Below are 27,317 nucleotides of genomic sequence, written 5' to 3'. Positions count from 1 at the left end.
GTAAGGATCTCGGAGATGTTTGGACAGTACGGTGTTTAATGAATACAAAACTAACTATATCTTAATAAGTCATAGAAGGAAATCTCAGACGTGCTTTATAATTTATAAAATAAAAGAAAATAAATTAAAACTAACATAAAAGTACATATGAGTGAAGAGACTTAAACATACGAAACAAGAAACAGAGAAAAGCATGACGGTTGCAATAAATAAGGGCATAATCATGAAGGGGGTAAATATATACAACAGCTTGCCAAATAAAATAAGAGATAAGAACTACATTATTTAAAACCAAACTGGAAGATTTTTTTAATATAAGAGATTACTAGCAGCTCACTCTCAATACCAGCTCAATACAAAACGAAAAATATAAATGTAAATAATAAACTATATATATAAAAAGAAATAAATTAATAAATTATATATATTTATAAATTTATAAAATATATATATATAAAATTGCTTGAAATATAAAAAATTTAATTGTTAGTCAAGATAATTTAATAATATTATATTTTTAAGTTATTGGAAGTTACTAAAAGTGTAAATTCTTTTATTTATTTAAAATATTAATAAACGAAAGCGTTAAAATTAAACATTTCTGGGATATAGATCTAATGACTAATATGTGACTGTTTTGAAGTACACAGTTTGTCCAGGTTTGATTCTATTCTATTTAAGTTTGTTTCTGTATTTAGATTTTAATTTTAGGTAATTTGGAAGGTTTTCAAAGAAAACTATTCAGTGTTCTGTTGCACTTCCAAAACTATTTACTCTTTGCCAGCATTTGGCAGATTGTGAATAATAAATTTTCTTTAAAAAAAACACGTTTTTTTCTGCCCTGTTTTAATTGTTAAGCATAGATTTGGAAGTAAAATAATAAGAATTTCACACTGTTATTTTCATTGTAAATTCTTATGTCCTATACCTAATGAAATAACAGGAATTCGATGTAATATATAACACCGATCATTAAAGGACAAAGTTCAAGAGAAATTTCAACAGCGTGGTTGGGCAATTAAGATCACCATCAAAATAGTTATCGATCTTTCTAATATAAGGATACGGTCGTTCCATGAACATCAAACCATAAACATATCTAATTAAAATACCTTAATCTGGATATAAATGGTTCTTACTTCTCATATAATTTCGTAAGTGTAATTATCATTTGATTGAAATACGACAATAGCAGTGATCATTGATTTTCAAAGTTTCAAATTTATTCTGATAAGAAAGTTCTTGTTTACATAACTTCATTATAATTTTCTTTGGGAATAAATTATTTAATATAAACAGAGTGAAGAGCTTGAAGACAACTTTTTTTTATTATAAAATTAAATTTATCATAACATTATTAATCTACATAGTTTATTAACGCTATTTATCAAAATTATACAAATTATCTAATATATATTTGTTATATTTATGTACTTTCTTCAAATATATATATATAAATATATTTCAGATTCAGATGTTCACAAACGAGCTTTATACAAAAACGTGCTAAATAAAATTTACTGTACATAACATGTATAATAATGGATTATAAGAGAATATTAAAAACGAGTTAAGCCGGAGTACGAAAGTAACGAAAATAATAGGTGGAAAACGAAAATCTGTGTTGTGTGGATGGGTGGGGTTAGGGGATCTTGTTGGATGAGAGGGGTGAGAGAGGAGAGAGGTATTGTCCCGTCTACAGCTATTTTACATAAATTGGATTATAAGTGCTTAAGTTATGAGGGATCCATTTCAGTATATAACTCTCCGCAACACCCCCTAAATTATTATAGATTACCTTCAAGGGGCCAAATAGATATATAAACATGCATTAAAACGGTATTAAGTCAGATTTACAACTTTAACAAATACGACCAGAAAATGAACGTACCGAATTTATTATATATTATATATACAGGGTGGTTTTAGGAACAAACTTGTATAAAATTTCACTTAATGATTTATTTTTCTCTTAATTAAATAATTCTCGTTGATACAGTTAATATCATGACTTGAAATAAATATAAATAGTAAACGAGTGTTACGAACAAATCAAATATATCATGATTCACAATGATGTGGAACTATACTAATGAAACACTCACATAATGTTCTACACAACAATTTCTAACTCTGACTCTTACTATTATGAAAATCATTAAATGGAGAATGTAATTATATAATGTATCGCATGCTGTTCTTGGTATATTTCTCCAATCGTGTACATTGATACAACTTAGACTATCTATAAGAAACAGCAATAATATTTGATTAAATATCTGCATAATATATTTTTTTTATAATAATAATATAAAATTACAAATAATTTAAAGAAAAAAATCATTATGCAACTAATTTGAATTTATTAATATGATGTTTTTATCAAACCAAAATCATTTTCATTTTCCAAAAATATTTGAACATATATTTTCTCAGCAGATTTCATGTGAATTATTGTTGCAAATACAGTGAAACAGTGATTATTAATAAATAACGTCTCCGTTTCCGAAGACAATTTCGGTTCGGATAAATGTATTTTATGTAATTATGCAAACCAATTATTATATTTTTATGATTGTATGTATTCATTTAATATTACGTATTGATTATTGATATAAATATATAAAAGTTTAAATGATAAAATATGCGCAGGTGGCTTACCAGAATAGACAATATCCATTTTACATTAATTCTTATAGATGAAATGGTTTCGTTTTTCGAGCAATTCCTAACGGTGTTTTGTAATTGGTCTCTCTCTATCTACAAATTCATGAATAAATATTGCTTTTACTTATACCTTATTAATTTATAACTGGAATATAGCTCAGATGGTAGAGTGTTCGCTTAGCTCAGTTCATCCTGTGCAGTGGAGCAGAGCAAACATGTTTCTCTCACCACCGAGCTAAACAAAGTGCCCGGTATCAACCGAACGCACAATTTAAAATAGGTTATCGCGTACTCATAGAAGTGAAATAGTTTTCTAAGTGACAAGTGGTAAACCACCTGGGAAAACTTCTCTATGAAATGACTCCACCACCAAGTAAGATGCAGAAGAGATTAGCAAATAGATATGATCCACTATTCGATATGAAGGCAGATAAAATACATATGGAAAAAATGGATACAGAATCAATAAAGAAAAACAAGAAAAAGTCCTGCCTATCATCATCGTTGGAGAGCATCGCGATGGATCTCACCAGCAGTTCATTAAGACCTGCAAACAAATATTAAAAAAATCATGTGCTGGTTACGTACAACCGAGCCCTCAAAAAGACAACTATTCGATCCGAAAGTATCAAAGATCACAACATTCTTCTAAAAACACTTGAAGAAAACAAATCAAAATATACGTTCTCGAGGGAGACTGAGAAGAACCATGCCTTTGACATATGGAACCTCCCAGAGGACTGGTCAGTGGAAGAAGTTGAAGAGGATCTGAAAGAATGATACAAGATCAACCCCAAAAAGGTCTCGAAGATGAGGATCACACAAGCATTCTTCATGCTCCTGGAGAACACTATTACCCTCAATGATCTACAAAAGAAAGTCCGGCACATAAACTTCGCAACAGTCAAATGGAGCCGCTACCAAACAAAAAGAAAAATAACGCAGTGTCATTGGTGCCAGGAATGGGGTCATGCAACATCAAATTGTAAACTACTGTTCAAATGTCTCAAATGTGCTGGAGCTCACGTATACGTGCACCAAATGCCGTGATATACCCCCAACATGTGCAAACTGCGGCGGACCACACCCGGCCAACAATATGAAATGTCCAAAGTACATCGCCAAAATAAAAACGCATCTGTAGATAACGATTCGTCTAAAAATGTCGGCCATCGGAACAGGCCACAAAAGGCTGGCATACAAGCAGGAAAGCAGACAGAGTTTTGTGGAAGCACCGCCCCCAAAAGTCAACATATGAGATCTAAGGAATAAATCTCGACAAACTCGCTGCAGCCAAAATCATAGAAGAACGAACAGACTTCAACCATACCAAAATCTCTCTCCTTTCCATGTAAATGTTCTCTATCACCCTCTCACATCCAACATCATCACTGTAAAAGGGTCAATAATTATGTTTGTAAATAAAGTTATTTTTGAAAAATAAAATTGCCCTACCCACGATCGAACCGACGACGGTGAGCCCTCTCGGTGACGGTGAGCCCTGTCGGTGCTTGCAGCAATAGGGCCATCGTTCATCACAGACGGACAGTGAAATGAATGAGGTTCAGCATATGGACATTCAGCCAAGTTGATGAACAATGACAGTGTTAAGGATTGCAGAAGATTCACAGTGAAAGAAAATAGTGGAATCGCAGAGCATCAATATACTACTGAAGTTAACCTACAAGACGACAGCCAACCTACAAATTTAAAAAAATAAAAATAAATCATCATAATGGTAACTATCCACCGGGAAAGATTACCTACCTAATGTCAACCGCGATCTTAAATTTACTCAATCAATGTTCACATTGATGAACAGATTGTGAATACTATACTTAATATATAACCATTAATAATAATTATAGATTTTTTTATAACATTTATTTTGTTTTCAATCTGTTAATATATGTATATATTAAATATGATTAATTATAATGTGGGGAACATCAGTCATTATAAAATTACTTATTTACTTCTTAATTAAAATTGATCTGTTTTGAATGTATTCGTTTTGTGACTTACTAACAACGTAAGTCGGGTCTCATGGAATTGTATCTGGGAAACCATCAGTGCCCAAGTAGTTCTTACAGAATCTTTATGTTTTATGTATTTTCTATCAGTTTTATTAATTCGAAGGAAAGGTCTTTGATGAGGCATTCCCATTCCATATCCTTTCTTGTTTTCAAATATATCTGTTCTTATATTCTTATAGTTTCTACAGAATATACATCGACTCTTTTTTTATAGAAGAGTACTCTTAATTTTTTTATCATATATTGGAGTGAAAGTGTAGATTATTAGAAAATATTTATTATATAATATATATTTCATGAAAACAAAATTCCTAATAATAAAGCATCTTCTATAAGTATTATATAGAACATCAAATATCTCTTCTATAACAGTTTTTGTTTACAAAAAATATTTATATAACTTTGATAGCAAACTTCATACATTCAATATATTCCCTTCAAACATCCCGTATTGTTTTACGTGTGTTCACGACATTAAAATGTAATCAATATTTTTTTGTACACTTGACTACGTAGCAAACATATGTAACAGTTGTAGTACTGCAAATCAAGACCGACAACAAAAACAATTTAAACTCACACGTCACGATAGATTATTAATTAGCTGAACATTAATTAGATCGCAATCACAAAGATATGATGCGCCGACATTGCATCCGACCGAATGGGCCGGATCAGAATTCCCGTTTAATTAAATTAATATTATTCAATATGGTTGGCAATTTGCTTACCATTATTGTCAAAGTTGAATCTATTATATGTTACCTTGTTGTGCTTTGCTTTGATTCTCTGTCTGCCCAATAATCCGACTGTTTTGATTACGCCATTCAGATTAAATTCACAATTGGTTAATCTGTTAAAAATAAATCGTTTGCAGATCAATTCTATATTATCGAACGTTCCTTTATACTAATATATTGTGTGTAATATATGCTTAATTAGCGATTAGAATGAAATATCACATTATTCTTGTATACAGTATTAATTAGTTATTGACTATTAATTTGATCGATGCTGACCATTAAATTTAAATAAATATATAAATTACATCATATTATAAACCAAGTTGTGTGGGTCTTAAAAATCGCAAATGCTATCGAGACCTTTTATTCATTACAGTATTAATTGGATATAAAATTCGTTATTGTTCAACAAGTTTTGCAGTTTTTTTTAAATTTATTTATACAAAATTATTTATATTTGGAATGTTAAAAACAATTTACTTTACTTTAGAAAAGAGTTTGATTCGGATTTATGTCAGGTTTGTGCTCTCTTGAAAATAGAAGAAAACAAAGTGCATTTTAAATTTTCTATTACTAGAAAGCCAAATATGGTGCTAACGCAATTAACAAGAAATATTGCGCTTATGAAGGTTGCTTTAGCTAAAAGAACTGTACGAAAGTAATTCGCTAAGTTTAGTATTGGTGATTTTAGTTTAAACATCTGCATCATAAAATAAAGATATTGATCGGGAATAACTTTCACTACATGACACATGAATTATCAATTTATTAAAAATATTAAAAACAACCATCCGCGAGCGTTTTTTTCAAGCTTGATTGCAAAAATATTACGTTATATGAATTTCGGAAAATTTAACTGATAAAATGATATCACGAGTAAGCTTTGTATTATTGTTACTTGTATCATGTCGTCATGAGTTTGTTTATTATATTCCGCATTATCTTAAAATCCATTATCCATTATCCAAATAAAAATTTGTCCAAATACTAAAATTAACTGCTTAGGACTTTCTTAATGTAGCCCTCCAAGAACCAACTACACCTTCCTGTCATCAATTTTTTAACTGATATTTGAAATATTGAAAATCATATATTTCTGTATTTCAATTCAAGGGGGAGCTCAAATAAATTTTTGGGTTTATTGATTTCTTACTTATATTCATCACTAATTATATTATTGATAATAAGTGGTGTCGGAATAACTTTCGATCGTATGTTTTGGATTTTGATTCTTATATTTGGGAACCAATTGGCTGGTGTGACCTCTTTGGACACCGTAGTGTTGACACCATGTCAGTGGTATATGTTTCAGCAATATGATTTTTCTTTGTAAGTTTTGCATTTGCAGCATGGTCCGTTCTGCCGGCTTTCTTGGCATTGTTGTCTACCTCCTATTGTCAGATAGAAAAATTCCTCTTTCAGTAGTCTAACTTAGTCTTTCTGTAAACTCATAATAACATGTATCGTGCTAGTGGCGTTCTAAAAACTATGTTTTATACTTTTCTTTGTAATAGTTTTACTAATATTGGCATTTAACATATCCTCCGCCACTTTCTTTATAATAACTGAATATGATCCCTCGGTTTTCTTGTTTTTCTTAGTATTGTTTAGTTCTGTGTAATTTGTATAATCTATTAAATTTTTCTTTTTACAAGCAATTTCAATTATTTATTTTTGATCAAAAATCCAGATTTATTTTTTATTATTTCTTCATAATTTCAATTGCAAACCAGCTTTTACCAAGCCTCCACCAGAGTTTGTTTTGTAAGAGTTTAATTTGTTTTTAAATAATAGTGAATTTTTTTTTTAGTATGCTATTTTATTTGTTTATTGTTAATGCCGGTTAGCGTTTTTTTATTGTTGTTGTATAGCCTCTCTTCTTTGTTGCTTTAATTTATAAAGTAAAAATGTATTCAGGTTCCACTGTATCCTTCTTTCATAACTACTGAATTGGCGGCAATTGGCCCATTACTCACAATATGATAGGTGTGGCTGTATTTGTTTTAACATTTAGAATAGATAAATAAAATACTTCAAAGACAATAATAATTAAATCAATATGATTCAAGAATAATATAGTTATTATTTTACTGGATGGTCGTAAAAATGTTTACGTGGTTGCATGTTGTTTTGCTTGATGGCGAAATAGGTGTGATAAGATAAATGCAGGAAATTAGTATTCAGTAGTTTAATTTAGTTAGAATACTTTGTGCGATGTCTAATTAGGTATACAGAGCAGATCCGTATAATAACGGGGTGAAATTCGTAAGGGACGAGTGAGCGTCTGGGTCTGTATGAGTATGTGCGCCTATGTATTTAAGTATATGTGTGTATCTAAATATGTGCATGTGTGTGTGTACTTGTGAGGCTGCGCTGGTATTGAAGTGTCTGGTGGTTTCCCGGGAAGTCCGGCAAGGCAAGGTCCAGTTGAAGCCTCCGCTTTCAATTCTCCCTGGAGAGATGGCTAAAAGCAAGCTCCAGCGCACAGGGGGTTTGCTAAACTGGGGTTTGTTATGGTAATTAATGTACACACCGAACCATCGGCCTTTGCAGATTTAACATCTGTGCGCTTATCACATTCACAATTTGCCTCTGTAATTGAGAGTATTTTTCGACACTCTAAAAAATTAAACAATATTACATTCTATAATCACTAATTTTATTTTTCGGATATACTATTCACACATTACAGAACATATTAGTATCCAAATTATTAATTAACTTAGAAACAAAGGAGAAAGTTATTTCCAAGACATTCAATTCATAACGTAATAACCCATGTTATTATGTAACACTATGCGCTAAGCAAGCTAAAATTTTGAATTGCAGTAAAAATACTTATTATCATTTAGTTCATAGTGTTGAAGGTTATCCTGCAATTTATTATACTTTTATTTAAGTAATTAATTATATTCTATAATGTGTGTATTTTGATAAGCTGTCAATAAATATTATTGTTAATTATGATTACATAATAATACCCTTTCAATATATCAACAAAATGAAAACATCATAGCAATAAAACCCAAAAGAAAAAAAAAAGAAAATAAATCTGAATCCTAATGTATTAACATTGACAATTTTTACATTTTCAATTTTATTTACTCTTCGCTATTTCATGGTTTTTAATTTTTAAATGTTGAAATTCACTTTTAATGGTCAGGTTGATAATTATAAATTATTTTTTTTTATTAATTCATTTAGATCAGTGTTTCCCAAAGTGTGCACCGCTGATTTAGATGGTCAACCGTGTCGGAACTCTGATTTAATCTCTTTCATCGTTGAATACAATAATTCAACATCATATGACGGTCCATTGAGTTTGCCGAATTATGTAACATCTCAATTAATTATATTTGTCCTGATACCGTTTCAGGAAGTAAACATTTTGATAATGTAAAATCATTGTTAAGTACATTGATGATTTTAATGCTGCTAAATTTGCTGCTAATTTCTTCAAAATCGTTCTTTGATAGTTGATGATGGCTGTAGGAGGAATATGAGGTTTTTTTTAAGCGAGGAAAGTGATTTAATGTATTCTCTATTATATATCGTTTTGGAAAAGTTATATTTTGCTTTTAAAATCCTTACCTGGCACTGATAAATTCATTTTAAATGTTCTATTGCATCTACGAAAAACATTATGTTATAAAACCATTCTTTAACTTTTAATTGCTGATATGATTGCCATTTTCATCAAGAAAAATATTATCTTTCTATTGGAATTTCCTCTTTAAGAAATAACGATCTGAACGAATTATTAACCTAAGTAAACTAGCAAGCTACATATATACTCATATATATGTATATATACGAAATGACCAATTTGAATCGGATGGATCCATAAATGCAACCATCCCCAATATTAAGCTTCTTGCAAATAGATAGAGCATAAATGTGCACGACTAGCAGCATTAATAACCCACGTAATGAGCATCATCCCATACACCCACCTGTCCCATCATGTTAATGAACCATTAAGTGCTGCAAAATATTTTCACGGGATCGTCTAATACACGTCCATTCATTATTTCGCAAAACCATCTTAACTATAAATTATATTAATTACTCATCCTACGCTCTACATCCATCCGCACGTTAAGATTGCCGTCATAGCAGTAAACCAGAACCAAAGTCAGTGTTGTATATAAATTAATATGTATTTGTATCCAAATCACCCCACAATCGATCGAGGTTGCTATGCCAACAGTGACTCATACTTAAATGTTGATTGTCTATTCAACTTCGTTATATTAGTGCGTAAGTTTAATATTGTATAATTTTAATGGCATTATCATATAATAATGATATTAACCACTGTTCATATAGGATTTGCAGAACTAACTGACCCACTGTTTACTAATTATCATCTCAATTTGATTATCAACAATGTGTGTTGCATATTAATTTTAACATCAATCTCCATACATTTACAAGGAATATAATATTCTCAAATTATCTGGTCCATATATAACACATAATTTATAACATACATTAATGCAAATTATTAAAAAGAATAATAATAATAACAAAATGTATAAAAAATATAAAATAATTACTTTAGGTGGATTATATTATATGAGCAAATATGTAATAAATTATGTTTATTATTATTAATTAAATTGATATTATTATGACCAAATTAATTATTTAGTAGTAAATAAAATCTATTGTACAATATAACACAAAGGGCTATTGGCCACAGTCTTTCCACCCTAATTATTTATTTTATTAAAAATTTAACATTCGCTCCGAGTACTGACATATTGTAACATATATAATAACGAATACTGCATGTTCATTATTTGAAAATCAGAAGAAGATTGCATTTTAACAGTATTAAAATTTAAAAGTTTATTTTTTTGAACACCTATTTTTATAAATTTTGATAAAAATGTTCAAATAACGATTTTTTATATAGACCCCAATACTGAGAATGTTGAGCATATAATAATTTGTAATAATAATATATTTAAATATATGATTAATAATAATAGAAAAAATATACATTTAATATAAAATCAATAAAAAATAACATTTTTTTTACCTTCTAGAAGTAATAAATATTTCGCGACACTTTCCACACTGAGTGGTGCGGTTTATGTAGTAGCTCTGAGGTTAAATGACATTCGCGCTTTAATCTAAAATACAGTAATGTATTAAATATGCAGAACAAAGGTTTTCGTGCATGCAAGGTATGCGAGTATTTTAATAAAAATAAGCCGAATATTTTCATTTCATAATGGAAGACAAAGAACCGACATGAAACGGCTACACGAATTATACAATTAAAAGAACTGTGTCTCTCACAAAGAGCAGGAGGGAGAACTAAGTTAGTTTTAATTAGTGCTATAATTAATATATTCACTAAGACTAACATCATAAATAATAAAAATAATTTAATTGAATCTGACAGATTCCACTATTTAAGACATATATTATAATATTTACATCACATTATTCAACCAAATTATAAATTATAACAACTACTCAAATATATCTATTTTTTTATTAATATAAGATATAGTGGAAAAACAAATATTCAGTCTATTAAATGAAACAATACAAAATATAATATTAAGATAAAATAACATTTGAAGACATAAATTATAGCACAGACATAATTTAGAGTCTAAATTTTAGACAATGACATATATTTAGGCGTTTCTATATATTTTTATAAGTAAATCAATATTAAAATAAAAAAATACAATTATTAGAAATAATTGAGCAGAAGGAATAAAACTACATAGGGTTTATTCAATAATATAATATTAATAGAAGAAAATGTATATATGAACGTATCACAAACTATCGTTTGTAAATGACGTTTTTCAAAATAAAAGACTAAAATATCGATATTCAACACAACAAATTGCATGTGAAAAAATGGAGAAATTCGCAAAATTATAAATGATGTTTACTTTGATGTGCGCTGTTCATTGCGACCGAGGTCTGCGGGGTGGAAATTGAATTTCCAATTGGGTCAGTAATTGTTCAGCCGCGGATGTGGGTGACAAAAAGTTGATGTAAATAAGTTACAGGGATGATGGGGACATCGCTACTGCTGCCGAAGAGAATGATGATGATGATGATTATGGCTTGGGAAGGGGTGACGGTTCCCAGAACCGAGACCCAGAAGTCTAGCAGAACTGGTTTGCGGTTGAAGTGCGGAAAGCGGTTTTTGGCGTTGAGGGAGGCGGCGACGGCAACGGGATACACATTCTTACACAGATCCGGACTTCTGTCGTCTCGGTCTGCGTATAAAATGGAAGCAGGGGTGCGCTTGCTGTCGCTACTGGTGGTAGTAGTCAAGAAATCGGGACAATAGTATATTATATTGTTGGGGCGGAGGTTTCCACGGCCGCGGCGATACGACTTCCTAACAACGTTAGATGGGTCGCGTCGAACAATTTATGACAATGGCAACACACTAGATAAGTGTAATAGAAATTTAATCAAGCGTACATTCGTGCCGCCCCCTTTTCGACTTGGCAATACACAATATTGCTCGGCGCATCCCTCCGGACGGATCACTTCCTGTTTTTAAGGAATATTTTCCTATTCCGGATTACTTCCTATGTACGCCGGATACTTTTATTACTTATATATCTTCCGAGCCCGGACCGCAACCATTCATTCTTACTCGATAAAACACATTCTCTTAATATATTTCCGCCTGCGATTTTGCTCTACTCCTATTAACAGCTGATATTACATTACCAGATTACACTTTTATTATCCAGTCGCGCACTAGTTGCAATCTCCGCAAACTCAATCGTTACAAGCTACTTCAACTGCTCATAAAACTTAATCTAACGACTTTCTTTACCACAAATTTAATTTACAACTGACTTATTCCTAATTATCTCATATGTCATTAAAATAACCTAACATTATTTTCTATATTTTTTCTTCTATCACATGAACTAAAAAATATAATTTTAGTCATTTTCATAAGAAATATTTCAATTCACTGTTTTTTTTGTCTTTGGAAACTGAAATAAAATACAATTCTAGTAAAATTCAGTTTGATCAAAAACTCAAAATTCGAACAAAGAATCTAATTTTAATCATGTACTTGAAATAAAATTTTAAAAGAAATAAAATTACACACTTTTATTAATTGGTTATATAATTACTGAACTATACACACCTGAACTTGTTTATTTTATATGAATGAAACATTTCTATTTAATAATTATAATATAATATAACTATTCTTATCATAATTTATGAATATAATCTATCAAGCAAATACTTAACTCGAAGGTCCAACAACTAGATAGTTCAAGCAACTCCTTTTTAGAGGAAATGACTGTTCGAAATTCAATGTTTCGTTATATTTTAATTGTTTTTTTTTTTAATATTTTAATAATTCACAACCTGCCACCTTTTTTGGGTAGATTTTTAGAAAATAAAAACAGAAAAAAAATAACAAGCGTGGAGCGAAACAATTTCCCATAGGAAACCTTCCAACAAACAAACTCAAATTTAACTAAAAATTAATGTAATAACAAAACAGCCCAAATAAAAATTAATTTTGACAACACTAAATAATAACTTGAACACAAGTAGCAAAATTGCTTCAAGTGGCTTTAATTAATATTATATAATATAATTTCGCTTTTCATCAAATTATATGTAAGTAACAAAATAAGTATTTTTGTAGTATGTGTAAAGGGGTAATTAACAATAATCTATTAATTTTTAATAAAAGTTCAAAATATGTTAACGAATATAATTATTTTGATCAAGAACAAATTGTCAATACTTTCTAATTTATTAAAGTTATATTGAAATATACTGAAATCATTTTTGTTTTTACGACGATTATTTGGAAAATAATCCCTGTCAGCAAATTCCATATTCCTTCGAGATAATCGTAAAAAAGCAATGGACGTAAATAAAACATGTATAGATGAGACAATAATATTAATATCAAATGTAAAAGTATAGTAAAATATTTGTTATGCATTTAAGTTTAAGATTAATACATCGAAGGGTGAAGTATCGTGGCACCATTCCAGTCCGGAGTCCCGGAGTGAGTTGTGGTGACCGCAGTATTGTACACCAATTTACAAGATAAGTTCTGGGCCATAGGACGAGGGGACTGTCGTAGATGTATCGCCGTTAAGGCCCTATATTTATAGATATTTCACTATATTTGGCCGCAAGAATATCGCTCTTAAAGTTTCGAGACTCTCGAATTTATAGTCCGCATGCAAATTGGATTGTTTACAAATTTATTGCTTCCCATTCCCGATTGATTCTTACTTATGGTAGGAGGCTCCTCAGCCAGAAATCAACACCCTTTTTTAAAAGTATTGTGTAACACGGAGAAAATCGATTCTTCTTAAAACAGAAAAATAAAACTTACAACTTTTTTTTCAAATTTAAAATATTTAAATTTCCATTATTAATTTACGTTTAATTATTTTCAAAACTGTAACATTGATTTGAATATAAATAGAAATATTTTTGTTATTATTATTGTTACAGTAATCTATCTTCCGGAGACAGTGCAAGAGTGTCGCGGACCAAAAAGTTTGATAACCACTGCTCTAGCCGATATTGGTATCTTTTGTTAGCCTTTACGATTTTCTCCTTTATAAAATGGAGCATTACTAATTCCTTTAAGGTTTTGAACTGGAATCGCTGGATGACGTCGATGTTTGAATTGAAGGCATATTATGCATTTATATAGGACTGAGATGTGTGAACAACACTGTATTCTTTCGAGGTCATGCGTCGATCGAGATGTATTCCTAGGTACCTGGCTTCATTTTTTTGTTGCATAACACAGTTAATGAATCTTACAAGGGCATGTTTGTTGGCGTCATCTTTTGCGCTTGATGTTACCGTAATGTTGGACAAATTGGATACAGACTTCACAGGAGAGAACGAGGTGGAAACAAATGGAAGAGGCCAATGCTTACAAGCTTTAAAGAAGAATTATCGGATTGACAAACATTAAGTAGCAATATATCAAGCCAGACATCATAAAATGACTAATATTATGAATTATATAATTTCCTGAATTTTTAGCAAATATAAGCATCTGTTTTAAATAGTACATATTTCAATAATTTATTTGCTAATCTTCAAGATTTGTCATCAAGACCGTAAATGACAGGAGTGGGATCTAACTCCTTTCATTTTTGATGACCGCCAATAAGCGCTCTGGTGTACCTTTTTAATATGTATTATGGGCTCATAGTAAATGTGACATACATTTTGTCTGCTAGAATTTCCCATTTCCTGAACCAGCTCAGATAAATCGTTCTACAAGAAAGGTATCGAAATGTTAGAGGAGCCTTGGAATGAATGTATCACTCTGAAAGAAGACTATGTTGATGAATACAATCGAATATTGCCCAAAAGTTGTTGTTTTATTAGTTATACTATTGACTGAAGTCTTATGATAGAAATTTTAGGAACCACAGCCCAAATATCATTAAAATCTTTTAAATTTGTATTACATTGTACCATAATATATATATGTATATTATCTATCGAAGTAGTATTAAAAGTTTGTAAGAACTTCTAATGTTCTAAAATATTTAAGAAATATTTAATGTCTCATGTTTATAAAGATAACGAAAAGACACTTTTTTATCAATTCAATTAATCAGAGGAGATAACATTTCTCGGATTTATTGATCGTTTTAAATGAGAAATTCAAAATTGTTTCTCCAAGGTTCCTTGAAATTTGAGTTAATAAAGAATTAATATAAAAAATGAGTTGTACATTAAAATTTGCATACAATAGAAATTAAATACTATCATTTGTTTTGCCAGGAAATTATAGGGAAATACTTCCTCAAATGTTAAAAAATAATATGTATTGTGAAAATACACTTATTTTGGTACAAATAAAATTTCTTAATCGGACACTTGGAATGGAGGGAGTAATATGTACTGCAATAGTTATGAAAAATATTATAATTAAACAAAAATGACAGTAGGTCCACGAAGAAAAACTATCTTTATTTATCATAATTATTATTAGCTCTTCAATTTTTCTGTTTCAAACACAACCTTTTCCCTTCCTATATAGTAACTTATTTATATACATAATATAAACAATATTTTCGTTTCACCTTATATTTAGACTAACATGTTGCTGAAGTTTCTCAAGTAATTTTGAAGTTAATCAGATCAATGCGTGCCAAGATGGAGGAACGGCAGGTGAAATGATGAAAGCTCGAAGTTTGTTTTAAAGTAAGATACCGAGAGAAATGGGAATTAGTTCTGTATTAGGCATATTTAGTGTACTGCATGTACTCCAATTAGGATTCCGAGTTTGTAAAATGTAATTATGTACGCTAGTAAAAGTGCTTGTATATTATGTATGTTTCACTCAAGTCTTCAGATTTTATTTCTCACCCCTCTGGCGATTTCAGCAGCAGCAGTGTGTCTGTGTTATCTTTGTAGAAATTCTCTCAGGAATATTTACGATCCGAACTCCCTTGCTCGCTGTGTGTGAAAACTAAAAAGTGTATTCAATGAGGTTCTTCGGGTATTAAGTAAAAACCGTGTGTATAGTCTGGAGATGTCTGGTAAACTTCTGAGCGCGGAATGAGGAGATAAAAAGTATCGTTGATGAGCATTTGAACGCTTCACTGACCACATTTCATTTTATAGGCGAACTTTTTTCCATCGTCTTTTCTTCCTACACAATTTTTTTTTTTCATTCGTCTTTTTCTTCCGTGAAAGTTTCCGGTGCGCGCGCGAGACCACCCTGTCTCCCTAAAACTCATCCTTGATTTCTTTATCACACATTAAGGGCAGAGACACTATGCTATCTGAAATTAGTTTTAAACTAGTTGAGAAAAGTTACCCCACCCGACGTTTACTGCGTTTTTCCGTCTCCGCGTTTTCCTATTTCTTTTTTTTTTGTCCACATCCGCCGATTCCCCGGTCCCATCACAATGAAGCCCAATTGATTTCTGTATAAGTGCATTTTAGTCCTCGGGGTTTCTATTGAATTAACGGCTCGAATTACAACATTAAACTACAAACCGTTTGCATTTAAAAGCCAATAACACACTACCAAAGTTTAGAAATTTTCACTACTTTAAAATTTATAACAATATGGTGTATAAAATAAAGAATAAATTAAAAAAAAAAAACAAATAGTATTTTTTTTTAAACAAATGACATAGTAAGGTAGACTAATTTAAGTAATTTAGTTACTTTGTAACATTTAGCAAAAGTGTATTTGATCGTGGAATTTGTCAATATTGACAATTAATTGTCAAAATCACGAAAAGACCCTTAATCCATATTCTACTGTATTATTATTTTCGGCTCAAAGCAAATGTGCTTATAACACAAATAACAAGACTGGTCCAATTTCAGGTCTATCTTGTTATGAGATTCTTCAAGTAATGATGTATAGAATTGTGAATATTATCAAGTTTATTAACCCCTTTTATATAGTGTACAAGTGACTCATTGTAATCCATCTATATCTAGTTTTAAAATTATTATATTTGTAGACGCTCCATAGAGAATTAAATTATTTAAGTTGTACGCTTTTATGTATAATTTGGATAGAAAGACTTTGGTTGATAGCCCATTGGTCCAAGTTGTGGCAGATATTTTTTTAGTTAATAAATATAATATAAATACAGTTCACATAAAATAATATAATTTTATTTTTTAGATGTCAAGCCGTATTTGTATATATTTTAAATGTTGTTTTGAAATACATATTAATATAATAAGTTTGTGTAATCATAACAATTTTAAAGAAGATATTGATTGCATCTTGTATGTAAAGAAACGTACTACATATTACTGAACTGTGAACAAATTAGAATCAGCGATTTTATATTATTATTAAATTAAATAACTAATAAACGTTTGAAGATGCTCGATTATATATTTATTAGAGTAAATCATGGCTAGTTGCACTTCAGAGAGATACACAAGATACAAAGGGTTCTTACAGTATAATGAGTCCGAGGCTCGAGAGCCAATACAGAGATACACACGAGATAATACAGAGAACCTTACATGTTATTAAGACACAAGAAAAGCGGAAGAGACAAGAGAAAATAAAAGGCCGGTTACAGATATGTTGCCGCTTATATACCCTTATCAGACCTTACTGGAATACCAGCTGCAGGCTGGAGTGGGGCGCACCGTACTGGGCTTGTAGGTGACGTCATATAAGTGGGCTGGAGTGAGCATCACAAACGTAAAACATGTTTCTAGATGAAGGCTAATGTAATATGGGAATTTATTTGTATCCATGATTAAAAGTTTAGAAATAATAGTAATTAAAATTTTAAGTTACTTAAAATGGAAGTCTTAAAACAATTAATTCTCTACACATATGACAAGAAAAAAGTAGGTCCGCACAAATTTTACACGCTTTGTGGCCGCAATTAAATACAGTATCAGCTATATTTTCGGAGCAAATAATGCAACAAAGCGTCTCTTCCATTTCATGTAGCATATCTTCTAATTTTCGTAACCTAGCATCTTCTGGATTCGGAATGACGTTAGTATCTATACGGATAATTTTTTTTATGGGTACTCGACACTTCACACACTTTTTAAACATTTTAGCACAATCCATACATGCTAATATGTGGTTGCATGGCTGAAACATGACGTTCTCTGATGATGATTTATCGCAACAAATGCACTCCTCTGAAGTAGGGGTATTTTTCCTGTCGTTTTTAGTCACAGTTTGTTCATATTGTTTACCTTTAATATAAAAAATATTATATGATTAAGATTTTCTGAATTGCAATTACTAATTATTACTATACCTAATAGTGGCAGATGATCGTAATAGTATGGAGAATCGGAACATAGGCAGGCTGTTTTTGAGCATATCCTCGAAGGCAGGTTGATTCTAAAAAAATACAACCATTATAAGTAAACGTTACAATAACAATTATATTTGCACACTTACCCAATTGTTGTATTTGTTGGAAACAATGCGAATTTATGAGTAACATTGTGTTTATCATTATGATAACATGTGGCGCAGAGATCGTAAAATTTGCATGTGGAGCACCGATACTTCATGCCAATAATAGTATCACTTTCGCAACCCTTGCACGCATTATTGTGCATAACGCCTAAATATGAATTGTCGAATATCCTTAGGTCATACTGATCTTCAAATCCGGCGCTATAATTTTTGCAAATTCCATCATCCCATTTAACCACGACGGTATTTGGCATGTTAACAACCTCCTGACAGACGGTGCCCAGGTTGCCTTCGCCTCTATCTACAAATAATTTGTAAATAAATATTGGTTTAAAATTCAAGAAAAACTGAATAATTACCTTGGTCGCTCCATTTCCAGTGCGGTCCCCTAACAACTCTGACACCAACGAGAGACATAGTCGTGATTGATGTTTACTATTCGAAGACGAGAATATGTGTGATGAAAAAGTTAGTGAGACGCCGACTTTTTATTTCAAATTTGTATCTCCCTTCCCTTAACATTTTACCTGCCAGGTAATCACCGACCAGTTATTATTTTACAACAGATGTAACAAAATATTTTCTTTTTTTCCAAGAATACACTTTAATAATTATTTAGAAATTATTTTTTGTATTTAAGAAATATAACTTAACATAGTTGTACTTTGAATATAACAATTCATTGAGTATACTACAAAATACGTGATCAAAACAACGCCAGCAATGAGATTAGTGAATATATCATAAAATTAAAATGTTATTATGAAAATATTGACACTAAATTTTAATACAGTCATTATGCCGGGCCCTTTTGTGAGCCCTCTCGGTGCTTGCAGCAATAGGGCCATCGTTCATCACAGATGGACAGTGAAATGAATAAAGTGCAGCATACGGACCTTCAGCCAAGTCGATGGACAATGACAGTGTTAAGGATAGCAGCAGATTCTCAGTCAAAGGAAATAGTGGAATCGCACAGCATCAATATGCTACTGAAGTTAACCTACAAGACGACAGCCAAGCAACAAATTAAAAATCTAAGCATCATAATGGTCAACAACTATTCACCGGGAAAGATTACCTACCGCGATCTTAAATTTACTCAATGTTCACTGATGAACAGATTGTAAATAAAATTACACGATATAAAAAAATAGTGTAGGCTCAAAAACCGATATTTTAGTTGAAAAGAACCGGTTTTCGAATTTTATAAATTTAATTTCCGTGTTTCCAAAATGCGGTTTTAAAAACCTACAAACCCAAATCTTTATATATAGTAAATTTCAAGTATAGAAACAATAACATTAAATTTTTGACGTTGTTTTGAACATATATAAACTATTGATGTTGTTATTATATAAAGTTGTATTTATTTAATGAGGATATAATTTTTAAATAATTACTATATTGTATTCATAGACATGTAGAAAATATTTGCTTACATCTGTTGTATAATTAAAACTGGTCTGTTATTAGCTGGTTGTTTAAAATGTCCAGGGTAGGGAGATACAAAATTCAGATAAATAATCGAGTGATAAACATATTTTCATCAAAATTATTCTAGTTTTTGTATTCTAAACATCAATCACGACTATGTCTCTTGTTGGTATTAGAGTTGTTAGAGGACCGCATTGGAAATGGAGATTACCTTGATTAATTATTAATTTCTTTATAATTTATTTGTAGATATATTCGAAGATAATCTGGGCACCGTCTTCCAGGAAGTCCATAAAGTGTCAAAACTTATCTTAGTTAAACGGGACCAAGGTACTTGCAATAACTATAGAGCCGGAAATGAAAATCAGTATAATCTAAGGATATTCGATTATTCATATTGGCATTATGCACAAACTAAAAGATGTGCAGCATAAACTGAAAGTGTTGATTTTTTGCGGTATTTGCTCCGAATATGTAGCTAATACTTTATTTAATTACGGCCACAAAGCCTGTAAAAGTTGTTCTGGAGGACTTTGTACTTGTCATATGTGTAGAAAATTCATTTCTTTGAGACTTACTATTCGATTATCATTTTTATTATATAAATTTAATTAACTTGTTTACTAAAATATATTTTAAATAAAATATTAACTAATATTATTCCAAGACTTTTTCTAATAAATTGTTGAGGTAAAAACTTATGTTGACAAACCATAGGTACAAATTAGGGATAATAAAAATATCCCCTGCATCCATAAAGTCATTCCCAGATGTTATTTACATGTCAATTTTATTGCTTTTTTTGCAATGCTTCTGAGAATTTTGCGTTCTTAGGATTCATGTGTATTGTAGTACAACTTCAGTGGAACCTCGCCTAACGAACATAATCCGTTCCAGAATATCCGGATTTTTACTCGTAGAATGAAATACTCGTATAGTGAAACAATTTCCCCATATAAACTAAAATACGATAATTCCGAAAAAAAAAGAGTTTAAATTAGTGTTGCTTTTTATAGATTTTGCATTTCATATCTAAATGATGTAGCAGGTGCACAATCTGATTTTTCTACTTTTCTCGTCACTTATGGGAAACGCAGCTCGTTAAGCGAGTCTTTTTTACAAATTATTTTCTTGTTAAGTGAGGTGCTCGTAAAGCGAGGTTCCACTGTAATTATTTTGTCATTTTGGATTATTACAAAAATTGTTTTTGTTTTAAATTCTGTGTTTTTCGAAATTATATTATTACCGATTTATTTTCAATTAAATATAATAAATATATGCCAATATTTGCATGGACCGGTATAAATTAGTTTTGTAACTGTTATGAAATTAGAAGTAAAATTAATTTGTTCAAGTAGTTAATAAAGTTAATAAAGTCATAAGAAAAAGGAGCGACAACTAACTTACAATCAAATAAATTTTTGTCTTTGAATTGAAAACATAAAAATATTGATATTGAATATTTCTTGGGAAATAAAGTTGTCCGAGGACAACAATTATTTCCAACTTCTTCCTATATTCAAATAAATATGTATGTGAACGTTATTTGTTGATGGATATGGGTTATACATTTCTTTAGATAATAAATATAATATAAATAGAGTTCACATAAAATAATATAATTTTATTTTTTATATGTCAAGCCGTATTTATAAATTTAATTAAGATGTTGTTTTAAAATATAAGTAACAATTTTAAAGAAGACAGTGATTGTATTTAGTTTGAAAAGCAACGTACTACATATTATTAAACTGTGAACAAATTAGAATCAGCGATTTTATATATTATAAAATTAAATAACTAATAACCATGAAACGTAAAAAAATATTTCCAGATGAAGGGTAAGATAATCAGGGAATTTGTGTGATGATGCATAAGTTTTAAACTTTTATATATAAGTTGGACAGAAAGACCTTAGTCGTTAGCCCTTTGGATCAAGTTGTGGCCAATAAATTCCTTTAAGTAATAAATAATGTACAGACTGCTCGAATTACAATGAAAAAAAAAGCTGATCTATAAAATTAGTATTAACAACATATGGTATTCAAATTTCATTAACGTGTAACGACTATCAAGTATCCATGATTAAAAGTTTAGAAATAATAGTAATTAAAATTTTAAGTTACTTAAAATGGAAGTCTTAAAAAAATTAATTTTCTACACATATGACAAGAAGAAAGTCGGTCCGCACAAATTTTACACGCTTTGTGGCCGCAATTAAATACAGTATCAACTATATTTTCGGAGCAAATATTGCAACAAAGCGACTCTTCTATTTCATGTAGCATATCTTCTAATTTTCGTAACCTAGCATCTTCTGGATTGGAAAGGACGTTAGTATCTACACGGATAAGTTTTTTTATGGGTACTCGACACTTCACACACTTTTTAAACATTTTAGCACAATCCATACATGCTAATTTGTGGTTGCATGGCTGAAACATGACGTTCTCTGATGATGGTTTATCGCAACAAATACACTCCTCTGAAGTAGGGGTCTCTTTTCCGTAGTTTTTAGTCTCAGTTTGTTCATATTGTTTACCTTTAATATAAAAAATATTATATGATTAAGATTTTCTGAATTGCAATTACTAATTATTACTATACCTAATAGTGGCAGATGATCGTAATAGTATGGAGAATCGGAACATAGGCAGGCTGTTTTTGAGCATATCCTCGAAGGCAGATTGATTCTAAAAAAATACCATCATTATAAGTAAACGTTACAATAACAATTATATTTGCACACTTACCCAATTGTTGTGTTTGTTGGAAACAATGCGAATTTATGAGTAACATTATGTTTATCATTATGATAACATGTGGCGCAGAGATCGTAAAATTTGCATGTGGAGCACCGATACTTCATGCCAATAATAGTTTCACTTTCGCAACCCTTGCACGCATTATTGTGCATAACGCCTAAATATGAATTGTCGAATATTCTTAAGTCATACTGATCTTCATATCCGGCACTGTAGTTTTTGCAAATTCCATTATCCCATTTAACCACGACAGTGTTTGGCTTATTATCGACCTCTAGACAGACGGTGCCCAGATTGCCTTCGCCTCTATCTATAAATAATTTGTAAATAAATATTGGTTTAAACTTCAAGAAAAACTGAATAATTACCTTGGTCGCTCCATTTCCAGTGCGGTCCCCTAACAACTCTGACACCAACGAGAGACATAGTCGTGACTGATGTTTACTATTCGAAGACGAGAATATGTGTGATGAAAAAGTTAGTGAGACGCCGACTTTTTATTTCAAATTTGTATCTCCCTTCCCTTAACATTTTACCTGCCAGGTAATCACCGACCAGTTATTATTTTACAACAGATGTAACAAAATATTTTCTTTTTTTCCAAGAATACACTTTTGTAATTATTTAGAAATTATTTTTTGTATTTAAGAAATATAACATACAACATGTAGTTGTACTTTGAATATAACAATTCATTGAGTATACTACAAAATACGTGATGAAAACAACGCCAGCAATGAGCTATTAGTGAATATACTATGAATAACATAATATATAATTAAAATAATTTTATTTATAAATCATACTCAAGATAAAATTAAAATGTTATTATGAAAATATCAATCTTAATGTTTACTTATACAGTTCTTTTTAATAAATGTAAGTAATAGAATTTGAGTAAATATAATCTTCAATAGAGTTAAACAAAAACCGACGGAAGGAATGTCTACAGATCTATTGTTCAAACAGGTCCTTGTATTAGATAGAAAATGTGCAGAAATAGTATCAGACTTTTTTTGGATGTTACAAAATTTCTTTCTTATGGAGAACTGGGCGCTTTTTCTACAAGAGTAGTTAAGTATTTGTATTTCCATGGAATACTGTGAAGTCCCTAATTTTGCCTAAATTTGCATATTTGTATTATACAACATATATCGTATAAGATTAATTTCTTCTTTTGCATCAGTAAACAACAATTATAATAAATAAAGAGCTATTATATCGGTCAGCGCTTCATTACCGTTTATGTCAAAATGTTTTTTTTTTCAATCAAATAATTAAATTCATTAATTTATTTTTATATTTTAAGTCTCAAAAAACGGTTTTTCAGTTGAAAAAGAACCGCTTTTCGAATTTTATAAATTTCATTTCCGGTTTTCTAAAATGCGACTTTAAAATCCGACAAACCCTAATCTTTATATATTGTAAATTTCAAGTACACAAACAATAACATTAAATTTTTGACATTGTTTTGATCCTATATCAACTATATGTTATTATATAACGTTCTATTTATTTAATAAGTATGTAATTTTTAAATAATTACTATATTGTACTGGTCGGTGATTGGGTGGTTGTTTAAAATGTCCAGGATAGGGACAAAATTCAAATAAATAATCGAGTGATCAACAACTTTTTCATCAAATAAATTCTAGTTTTTGAATTGTAAACATCAATCTCTACTATGTCTCTTGTGGGTATTAGAGTTGTTAGGGGACCGCATTGGAAATGGAGCGATCAAGGTAATGATTAATTTCTTCTTGAAGTTTAAAGTAATATTTATTTATAACTTATTTATAGATAGAGGCGAAGGCAATCTGGGCACTGTCTGCCAGAAAGTCTATGATAAGTCAAAAGTCTTAGCTAAATGGGACCAAGGTACTTGTAACAACTATAGAGCCGGAAATGAAAATCAGTATGATCTAAGGATATTCGACAATTCATATTTAGGCGTTATGCACAACAGTGTGTGTAAGGGTTGCAACAGTAAAAGCATTATTGGCATGAAATATCGATGCTCCACATGTAAATGCTACGACCTCTGCTCCTCTTGTTATCACAACAGTAAACACAATGTAACCCATGTCACAGTGTTTCCAACAAATACATCAATTGGGTAAGTACGGAAATACAATTATTATTGCATCGTATACTTATAATGATGATATTTTAGAATAAATCTCCTTTCGAGGATGTGCTCAAAAAAGGCAAGACTCCGTTACGGTTCTACATACTACTACGATCATTTGCCATTATTAGGTATAGTAATAATTAACACTAATTTATCAAATTTACAGGTAAAAACTATGAAAAGACTGTGAAGACTTACACTAAAAATGAAGCGGAACAGCTCCAACATTTAGAGGAGGCAAAAAATTGCAAAGGTTGCAATAAACCATCATGCGAGAATGTCACATTTGAGCCATGCAACCATAAATTAGCATGCATGGATTGCTCCGAATTGTTTACGATTTGTATGAACTGTCACGTACCCATAAAAAACGTATTAGTATAGATAGTAAGATTCTTCCAAATCCAGAAGAGGCTAGGCTGCATAAACTAGAAGATGTGTTGCATAAACTGGAAGAGTTGTATCTTTGTGGTATTTGCTCCGAATATGTAGCTAATACTTTATTTAATTGCGGCCACAAAGCTTGTAACAGTTGTTCTGGACGACTTAGTACTTGTCATATGTGTAGAAAATTCATTTCTTTGAGACTTACTATTTGATTATTATTTTTATTATATAAATTTATTATATTTAATTTACTAAAATATATTTTAAATAAAATGTTAATTAATATTATTCCAAGACTTCTTCTAATAAATTGTTGGGTTTAACACTTATGTTGATAACCCATAGGTATAAATTAGGGGCAAAAATATCCACTGCATCCATAAAGTCATTCCCAGTCATTTACATGTCAATTTTATTGCTTTTTTTCAATGCTTCTGAGAATTTTATGTTCTTATGATTCATGTGTATTATAGTACAGTGGAACCTCGCATAACGAGCATAATATGTTCCAGAATATCCGGATTTTCACTTGTAGAATGAAATACTCGTATAATGAAACAATTTTCCCCATATAAACTAAGATAAAATACAATAATGCCGGTTCAATGCCGTATAACTTGGTCTCGTTTTTTATAGATTTTGCTTTTCATATATATGGTTATTTTTATTCTTTCGCTTTTTATTCGGAGAAACGCAAGTGTTATTAAATTTTTCATAAAAAAAAATCACAAATAACATATAAAAATACACATAATATATGTTTACAAGTTTTGAAAATGTAGCAGGCGCACAACCCGGGACTTCTCGTCACTCGTTATGCGAGTAATTTTTCTTACAATTTATTTTGCTCGTTAAGTAAGAGCAAGATTCCACTGCAAATATTTTGTCATTTTTGATTATTACAACAAATGTTATTGTTTTAGATTCTATATTTTCGAAATGTGTAGAAAGAAACCAGTTGCCAATTTACAGAAGGAGACGACTTCTCTGATAAAGTCTGATGATGTTGGAAAAAGATCCAAAACTAAAACAGACAATAGTGAAGGAATCTAAGACAAGGAAGCCCAGAATGTGGACAAATGATGTGAAGGATTTAAGAGAACCAACAACGCATGAGGAGGAATTGGCTAAAATTGATCAAATCCAGGAGGAAGTCGAGAAAATCTATGATAAGGATACCCATGCGTGCCGGACGAAAGTCATAAGTGCTTGGAATAAAGTAGTTTATAAGAAAGGAAACAAGAGGAAAGCAGATAATATTGCAAAAAACGCAGTTGCAAAGAAACCCAAAATAATGCAAACCATATTATGGAAATACGATGAAGAGGATCTTGTGGAACCTAAGTCAGTGGAGGAGGAATTGGTTAAAATTGAGAAGATTCAAGAGTATGTGAGACAACTGTACGATGTGGATAGCTACGAACATATTAAACCACCAGTGAAGTTGAAACGGGGAAGATATTAAATATGTTTGATGTAATTTTTTAATTGTAATTTTTGTATTTTTATGTGATCGATTGATTAAAATTTTCATATTTTTCATTACACACAAGCCTACACTTATTATTTAATTCAAATGACAAACACAATGTTTCTTTTCCTGAGGAAATTCTGGAAACATGCGCAATTTTTCAATAAAAAAACATTGCTTTTTAATATTTATTTTTCAGTTTAATAATATGTATTAAAACTCTCTATTTTTTATTAACTTTGTCCAAGTTATGATAATAATCACGTCTTACAGCTAAATATTTATTTAATCTTTGCATTTTGTAATAGAAATTTTTGATTTTAAAAATTTAAATATATTATTTCAAAGTTGTTGCATAAAAGTTGCAAATAACAAATGCATAGTTTTATGGTGCAGCAATAAAACTAAACACAAGTATTATTTACTTGGTTTTAGTAATTATATTTGAATTACAAAATCAAGATATATAAGAAATTGTTGCAAATAAATTAATACCTAAAGGTTTTATTGTGCAGGTAATAAAAATAATACCAGGTAAGTATTAATTTACTTGATTTTATTGCAATTACCCTATTTTATTTCTTGGAAATCCCTAATATTCCCTTCCATTTCTTATATATAAACCATAGTTTTTCTGCAACACATCATTAGTTCTTCAGCAGCTTTCAGTGAAACAACAAGTGAAAAATATTCAAATTGAAATGGATAAGTTTGACGACTTTACTTTT

This window comes from Nicrophorus vespilloides, unplaced genomic scaffold (assembly GCF_001412225.1).
Source record: "Nicrophorus vespilloides isolate i.1.1-1 unplaced genomic scaffold, Nicve_v1.0, whole genome shotgun sequence".
Classification (NCBI taxonomy): Eukaryota; Metazoa; Arthropoda; class Insecta; order Coleoptera; family Silphidae; genus Nicrophorus; species Nicrophorus vespilloides.
Note: the sequence above shows the minus strand (reverse complement) of the source record.